Source organism: Myotis davidii, unplaced genomic scaffold (genome assembly GCF_000327345.1).
Source record: "Myotis davidii unplaced genomic scaffold, ASM32734v1 scaffold329, whole genome shotgun sequence".
Classification (NCBI taxonomy): domain Eukaryota; kingdom Metazoa; phylum Chordata; class Mammalia; order Chiroptera; family Vespertilionidae; genus Myotis; species Myotis davidii.
In genome coordinates, this window is record NW_006300374.1 from 1,315,115 (window position 1) to 1,324,347 (window position 9,233).

The window sequence follows — 9,233 nt, forward strand, 5'->3', positions numbered from 1 at the left end:
ACACATTTTTTTAATTTATTAATTAGAGAGAGAGAAGTATCTATTTGTTGTTGCATTTATTTATTCATTCGTTGGTTGATTCCTGCATGTGCCCTGATGGAGGATTGAACCTGCAATGCTGGCATATCAGGACAACACTAAAACCAGCAGAGCTACCAGGCCACAGCTAACATAATTCTAAAGTGGACAATTCCATGGCATTTAGTGCATTCACACTGTTGTGCAACCACTAAAGACACTGTCATCACCCTAAAAAGAAAACTCATAGCCATCAACAGTTACGCTCATCCCTCCTCCCTCCAGGCCCTGGCAACCACCAATCTGCTTCTATCTCCATAGATACACCTATTTTGGGTATTTCATAATATGTCTGGCTTCTTTCACTCAGCGTAGTGTTTCAAGGTTCATCCACACTGTAGATTGTATCAGTACTGCATTCCTTTTTATGGCTGAATGATATTCCATGGTATGGATATATCATTTGTTTGTTTGTTTTAAAAATATTTTATTGATTTTTTACAGAGAGAAAGGGAGAGGGATAGAGAGTTAGAAACATTGATGAGAGAGAAACATTGATCAGCTGCCTCCTGCACACTCCCTACTGGGGATGTGCCCGCAACCAAGGTAAATGCCCTTGGCCAGAATTGAACCTGGGATCCTTGAGTCCACAGGCCGACGCTCTATCCACTGAGCCAAACCGGTTAGGGCCATATTTTGTTTATCTCTTTATCCAGCAATGGGCATTCAGGTTGTTTCCACCTTTTGGTTCTTGTGAACAGTGCTCCTACAAAATGTCTATGTGCATATTTCTTTGAGTATCTGTTTTCAATTTCTTTGGGTATATACCTAGGAGTGAAATTGCTGGGTCATATGGTAATTTCTACATTTGAATTTTGGAGGAACTACAATACAATATACAGATGATGTATTCTAGAATTGTATGCCTGAAACCTATATAATTTTATTAACCAACATCACCCCAATAAATTCAATAAAAAAATAAATTTTAAAAAATAAAATAAAAATCACAAGTAGTAAACCTAGAGTTTTAGCTATGGAATAAAGGTACTGATTAATTATTAAAAAAATACAAATTTGAAGAACCATTGAGCTGTTTTCTATGGGACCAATTTATATTCCCACCCACAACGTTGGAGGGACACCCCCTTTCTTCCTCAGCTATATCCATCACCTTCCGGCCACATCTCTCAGAGAGGCCCTCATGCTTCTCAGGGGTGATTGGCACCTCCTATATCGGATTTTCCTGGGATGCTAGTTTGAAAAGCAGATTCCAGGGACTTCTCTGGGGCTAAGACGCTAGAGCCCTTATTTGGCTGGAAGTTCCCTCAATGTCTCCAAACATGTGTAGGACCCTGTCTTTGGTGACTCCTTCCTCCCTTAGATGCAAATTCTCCCTTCAGATGAATTGATAGTGATGTTAGGGCCAAATTTTATAAGTAAGACTTTTGCACACATGTCCTGAATTCAGCACTACCTAAATAAAAACATTAGTGAAATGGATATAAGCGTGCAAGGAGACACAGAGAGGCCACACTCAGTTGCTTTTTTGTTTTGTTTGTTTAAGGTCCCATTACTCTAGTTAGTTGCCTTACATAGTACCAAAGTAGTTGGTTAGGCCCAAAAAAATCCTGAGGAGAGGTCGCTGTGGGGGTGAACTCAGAGGGCAAGGCTGGCTGGCGGCTCTGCTCGGCTCCGACTCCCAGGCGAGTTGATGTGAGCGGAGTTCAGAGCAGCCTTGGGCGAAAGGGAGGGGCTGAAACAGGCAGAGGAGGAAGGGGAGCCTCTGGGCAGAGCCAAGGTTGGTAAAAAAAAAGTAAAAGGCAGGTGAGATGGGCCATTTAACTGCTGGCACCTGCCAAGGCCAATTAACTTCACTCCCTGGCTTGTCCAGGGACCACACCTCGTCCTCACCCAGCTCTTGGTGGGGTTCAGCTGCCAACCTCTAACTTCTTTTTGGCTACAGTCCCAGAGGCCTGGCGCCAGCTTCCCCGGCACCAGGCCAGAGAGCTAACAGGTTCACCTTTGATCAGCCCTGGGCTCCTTCCCTGCCCCTTTTACCCTCCTCTGCTGAGAGCCGCACCCCTCCCCAGCCCAACCATAATTCTAAGAGCACACAGTTAAATCCTGCCACCAAAGCTCACAGCACGTGTCCTTTCCACAACAGAGCTAATTGCCTTACCCACATGGGCGGAATGTGGACTGGGTGGTTTTTCTGGCAGACAGCTCCAGATTCACACAGACGCACCCTTCACTGTCTCACCAGGCCCCTGGGCAGGTGTGAAAGGGCTCCTCCAGTGGGGCTCCCGTGGTGGCAGGACCGGACAAGCCCCGAGGCAGGAGGCCAGGGGACCAGCTGGCAGGGCCTGGCCCGTAGCGGAGCCGGGAGCCCTGGTGCCCAGAGTTTAGCTTGGTTCTCTGGCAGAAGTTGCTTTTCTCCAGCCCTGTGCCCAAGCCAGGGTCAGCCACTAGGGTGGCTCACGGAGTGAGGGGGGTCAGTGTCCCTCCCAGCAGCGTGGGGTCCGATGGCCCCATGCCCTTGGCTCTGACACCAGGTGGCCCCTAAGGCTAGTAGAGCCCTGCTCTGTGAGGAGACCTGGCTGAGGAAACAGAGTGAAGCCAAGAGCTGCCCCCTATCTCAAGATGGGTTCACCCCTGGGGACAGGGGGGGGAAGGCCCCTGCTGCACCTTGCCAGACTGTCGCCATCCTGCACTTTTTAGCCATGTCAAACTATTGCTCTCTTCCCCACCAAGAAGAAAGCTGAAAGACAAAAAACAAAAAACAGTGCTGGTTGCACAAGAATGTGAACGTTCCTAATGCCATTGAACTGAACCGCATCCTTAAGAAACGGTTTAAGTGATACACCTTTTGTTATGTACCTGTTACCACATACATACCCCTCAGCAATAATGTTGCAATGCTTTCATATTCTAGTGCAATGGTTTTAACATTGCACGTGTATCATTCACACGTTTTAAGTTTTAGCAGTTTAATATGACTTTATATTAAGTATTAAAAACTAAAGTGGCCTTTTAAGTACAGTTGACATGTGGCTTTTTTTCAGAGTTTTTTCCCCCAATTATAGTTGATATTTAATATTAGTTTATATTAGTTGCAGGTGTACAGCATAGTGTGAGACATTTATATAATTTACGACATGATTCACACATGTATTTCTATAGGATAAACGCCAACTTCTTCCATGCCACATATATGGATCCTACAAGTACTTCCTACTAAGTCAGCAAGCTACAGTTACAAGAGCATTAACTGGTCCAGAAATTTGTGAAGGAATTCTTTTTTTATTATTATTATTATTAGTTAAGGTATTACAAATGTGTCCTCATCCCCCCCATTAACCCCCAACCTCCCACACACACACAAACTCATGCTCCCATCCCCCTGTTGTCCATGTCCATTGGTTTGGCTTATATACATGTATACAAGTCCTTTTTTTTTTACCGCAGCATAGTATTCCATTGTGTAGATGTACCACGTTTTCTAATCCACTCATCTGCTGATGGGCACTTAGGCTGTTTCCAAATCTTAGCTATGGTGAATTGTGCTGCTATGAACATAGGGGTGCATATATCCTTTCTGATTGGCGTTTCTGGTTTCTTGGGATATATGTGAAGGAATTCTTTAATGCCCTTCCTCCAATATTCAGAAACGACAAATGGAGGCTTAGGCCAGACAGGATTTTGCTAAAACCTGGTCTTCCTCCTCTCTCCTCTCCTTTCTCTCTCTCAGTCCAGGCAGGCCAGCCATCCCCCTCTTGTCCTCCCCCTGCCCCAGAGCTCCATCCTCCCTTCCCTCTGGGCTCCTGAGCTCACTTCCTCAGAGAATGTGGCTACCGTGGTACAGGCTAGCTTCACCACTGCAAGTCATTTCTGTTTCAACTCCTGACTCTTCAGCTTCGACCCCCAAAGTATGTCTTTGTCAATTTAGACAATTTTTGTAAGACTTAGTTGAGCCAAATTGATGGTGTAGGGCAGGGAGCAAGATCTATAAAACTCCAGAGAATAAATTTCGAAGCTTCTTTAAGCATTTGAGATTAAGGAGAGAACCTAAGGAAGATAATAAGAGGGTGGGAGAAAGGAAGGCAGGGATTGGGTTAGAAGATTCTGTGCTCTTAAGGGTGTGGTCTGGTTGTGTTTTTAATGCCGAAGGAACAATGACTTGTTCCGAAGCTGCTTTAGAGTGTTCCCGAACCACAGTCCCTGGCACTGGGGAATGGGACGTTGCAAATGGAGAAGAGAATGGGCCCCTGCTGCAGACCTCGCATACAGATTAATCCCACGTATCTCACAGAGCGTGTCAGCTGTTAGCCTGGAGTCTGGCTGGGCCTGAACCCTCACCAGCTTGGGGCTCTCATTAGTTCCTGACCGTCTCTGCCTCCGGTTCCTCATCTGTAAAATTGAAATAATGAGTAGAGTTTTTATGAGGTTTAAATTAGTTAATATTTTTAAGTGGTTAGAACTTGGCAAGTACTCATTTAACTGCTTGTTAAACAAGTCAAAATGTAAAAAGCTTGCCCTAGCCAGTTTGGCTCAGTGGATAGAGCATTGGCTTGTGGCCTGAAGGGTCCCGGGCTCCATTCCAGCCAAGGGCACATGCCTGGGTTGTAGGTTTGATTCCCAGTAGGGGGCGTGCAGGAGACAGCTGATCAATGATTCTCATCATTGATGTTTCTATCTCTCTATCCCTCTCCCTTCCTCTCTAAAATCAATTAAAAAATATTTTTAAAAAGTAAAAAGCTAAATTCAACACTTTAGGGAGCATTTGAAATCTTGCTCCCCGCATCTGTCTTCAATTTGGCTCAGATAAACTCATAAAAATTCAAACCAACCAACAAAAATACAGAAAAAAAATAAAGGGGGAAATGAAAAAAAAAAAGAAAATTTTAATTTAAAATAAAAATAAATAGCCCAGCCGGCATGGCTCAGTGGTTGAGTGTCACCACCTCAATTCTCAGTCAGGGCACAAGCCTGGTGGCAGGCTCCTTCCCCAGTAGGGGTCCTGCAGGAGGCAGCCGATCAATGTCTCTCCCTCATCGATGTTTCTATCTCTCTCTCCCTTCCTCTCTCTGAAATCAATTTTTTAAAAAATAGTTTTTAAAAAAGAAGGAAATCTTACCTTAGAAAGTGGGGGCGGGGGGGACAAACTATAAAGCAAAAGCTTGATACATTGGAATATAGTGAAAATAAGAAGTGACTCACACATGTGAGGATCAGGGAGAACAGGTAAACAGACTGGCATATTCACACAGCAGAACACTTGCCAAGTGAAAGGAATGGACCACTGACACAGCCACGACTTGGAAGAACCTCACTCACAACACTGAGTGAAGGAAGCCAGACAGAGAACAATACAGACACAAAACAATACATACGCCGAAACCGGTTTGGCTCAGTGGATAGAGCATTGGCCTGCGGACCGAAGGGTCCCGGGTTCGATTCCGGTCAAGGGCATGTGCCTGGGTTGCGGGCACATCCCCAGTGGGGGATGTGCAGGAGGCAGCTGATCGATGTCTCTCTCTCATCGATGTTTCTGACTTTCTGTCTCTCTCCCTTTCTCTCTGTAAAAATCAAATAAAATATATAAAAAAATTTTTAAAAAATTAAAAAAAAAGAAGAGATAATGGGAAAGAGCCCCGGGAACCCATAAGTGTGTGGAGACAACCCTCAAGGCCACTCCAGGCCCTTGGAAGTCTTATTGGGTGCTGTGGGGCAGGACACAGGGCCTGTGAGTTCCCATATTTTAATATTGCTATTTGCACAAGATCCAGACCTGGCCGGCCCCACCCGCATTGGGCGAGATCCAGACCTGGCCGGCCCCAACCCCGTCAAGCCCCGCTGGGCGGGGGGCCCAGCTGCAGGTCCCCCATCAAGCCTGGCTGAGGGGGGGCACAGCCTCAGGGCCCCCGGCCTGGCCCAGAGGGGCACTAGAACAGATACCACAAATTCCTTCATTGTTATTTTAGGGATCCTAATGGTGCACAAATTTGTTGCACCAGGCCTCTAGTATCATATAATATAGCCGTGGGCAATCCCCCATCAAGCCTGGCTGAGGGGGGGCACAGCCTCAGGGCCCCCGGCCTGGCCCAGAGGGGCACTAGAACAGATACCACAAATTCCTTCATTGTTATTATGTTAATTGTTGACTGTTGGCCATTTTATACCCACCTAAGTATGTGTTTATTATTTTACTTTTTTTAAAATATATTTTATTGATTTTTTACAGAGAGGAAGGGAGAGGGATAGAGAGCCAGATACATCAATGAGAGAGAAACATCGATCAGCTGCCTCCTGCACACTCCCTACTGGATATGTGCCCACAACCAAAGTACATGCCCTTGACCAGGAACCCTTGAGTCCACAGTTACTTTTTATCAAAGCCCAGAGGTTTCTCCCACCTCTCTAATCTATCACCAATGGATTTCATGTAACCCACCTACGTCCCTCCTTTGATTGCAATGTATAAAACCAGATGAAAAAACCGCCATTCTCTGGAGTATTATCCTAATCCATTAGGATACAGCTTCCCGGCAGTTGTCGGCAATTTGGCTCAAATAATCTGACAAAAATTCTTTACAGGTTTGAATGTTTTTACATTAACAATAGTGACTATGGTACTAGAATGAGAGAACTGACCAGAGGGAGCAGGAAGGGACATATGGGGGTAATGGGAGTCTTCTAGATCTTGGTTTGGGTGGTGGTCGCATGGTTGTTTATGATTGTCAAAATCCGCTGAACACTGCTTAAGCTCTATGCATATTATTGTGTGTAAACAATATCTCAAATTTTAAAATGTCATTTAAAGTACAAGGACTTACATATGATTTTAACAAAGAAAAGCGGGAACGATAGAACTGTGGGGAAATGACTAGGAAATATTTGCGGGGAGCTACTGAAAGATAGGGCCATGTCAGTGGGAATCGGTTGTGCAGACTCATCTTGGTGTGGACACTCCATCCCCAGGGACAAGTTGCTCTTCTCCTCCTCCTGGTGTAGGAGGAAGGGGCACCTTCATAAGGGAAAGGGGTGCCCTGCTTTCATTTAACAAAGAAAAGGGGGAGGGAGGAGAGGAGACAGAGAGCGCTTGCTGCCCCGGCTGATTCTCAGGTGCCTTCAGCTCAAAATCTTTATGTCTAAGTGGCATATTTTGGAGTGGCATATCCTGACCCCCTTCCATTTAGACCAGTGGTACTCAACCTTCCTAATGCCGCGACCCTTTAATACAGTTCCTCATGTTGTGGTGACCCCCAACCATAAAATTATTTTCGTTGCTATTTCATAACTGTAATTTTGCTACTGTTATGAATCGTAATGTAATTATATACGTGTTTTCCAATGGTCTTAGGCGACCCCTGTGAAAGGGTCCTTCGACCCCCAAAGGGGTCGCGACCCACAGGTTGAGAACTGCTGATTTAGACTGTGCACATTGGTTCTGCACTCTCTTCTGGTTTGTTTGTTCTCATCCTCACCTGAGGACATGCTTATTGATTTTAGAGAGAGGGGAAGGGAGACAGAGACGGGTAAACATCTATGTGAGAGAGAAACATCAATTGGTTGCCTCCAGTATGCACCCCAACTGGAGATCAAACCCACAACCTGAGTATGTGCCTTGATTGGGAATCCAACCCAGGACCTTTTGGTGTAAGGGATGACACCCAACCAACTGAGCCACCCAGCCAGGGCACACAGTCATGTTTATGTTTATACACACACACCAAAAAAAGAAAAAAGTCAGCATCCCCTCTGCATAGTGTGTGCCACGCCCAGCAGATTGTCATCGCAATGGCACATTGACAATGTCCCACCCTCAGCTGGGGGAAGAGATTTATTTCAGTCACCACTCCAGACTCTTACCTGTCCCCACGGAGGCCCTGGCACCCAGGGGCAGTGGGTATGGGAGAGAGAGAGGCACAGAGCACCCTCACACAGCTCTGCCTGCAGGTCACTGTGGGACCTGGGGCACGTCTCCTCACCTCCTGCCCTTCTGTCATCCCATCTGTAGAATAGGGGAGGTCCCTTCTGACCCCAGACTTGACTGACTCCTGGAGCACCAAGAAGTATGGCCTAGAAGTCTGGCTGTGTCAGGTCCCAGGGCTTTCAGCTGCAGGTGCCATTGGGCAGATGTGAGAGGGAGGGGGGCTGGAGCCTGGGCACGACAGGTGGCTCGTGAGGAGGGAGCAGACAGTGAGCATTTGCCCCCACGCCTAGTCTCCCAGGCAGCTAACAGCTGAGCTGCTCTTAAAGTCCGGGCGAGCCTGGGCTAGTCTTAGCAGCTATTTATAAGGCACACGCCTCCTTATTTGGCAGCTGAATGCACTGCTGGGTGTTGGGTCTGCTCTCCCGGCGTCCTCTGCCTTCCTGAGGAGCTGTCCGGCTCTGGGTGCAGCCTTGGCTGCCCAGGGCTGCCCACAGCCGACACTCAGCCCCGGGTGTCCTACCTCTTCCAAATACTGCTGAATCCATTGTGTTTGGTTGTGTTATAATACACAGAGCATAAAACTTTCCATCTTACCCTGGCCGGCTTGGCTCAGTGAATAGAGCAGCGGTTCTCAACTTGTGGGTCGCGACCCCTTTGGCGGTCGAACGACCCTTTCACAGGGGTCGCCTAAGACCATCCTGCATATCAGATATTTACATTATGATTCATAACAGTAGCAACATTACAGTTATGAAGTAGCAACGAAAATAATTTTATGGTTGGGTCACAACATGAGGAAATGTATTCAAAGGGCCAGAAGGTTGAGAACCACTGGAATAGAGCGTCAGCCTGCAGACTGAAGGGTCGCAGGTTCGATTCCAGTCAAGGGCATATGCCTGGTTTGCAGGCTCAATCCCCAGTGGAGGGCATGCAGGAGGCAGCTGATAAATGATTCTCTCTCATTATTGATATTTCTATCTCTCTCTCCCTCTGCTTCCTCTCCAAAATAAAAACATTTTTTTAAAAATATTTTTAAAAAGAACTACTGCCAGCTTTCCTCCCACACCATCCTGGCTCTCCGTGTCGCACCTGCGTTCTGCAATCTGTGGCAAGGGCAGCCGCTAGCTCAGCTTCCCTGAAACAGCTGCCCTTACTGCCAACCAGTCTGGCTTAAAGGCTGCTTCCCTGAGCTCCCTTCACACCTAGCAGGTGCCTTGACCAATGCACATGCCCCAATAAAAGGCTCTGGGATCTGCCTCTTCTCTCAGGTTCGAAGCTG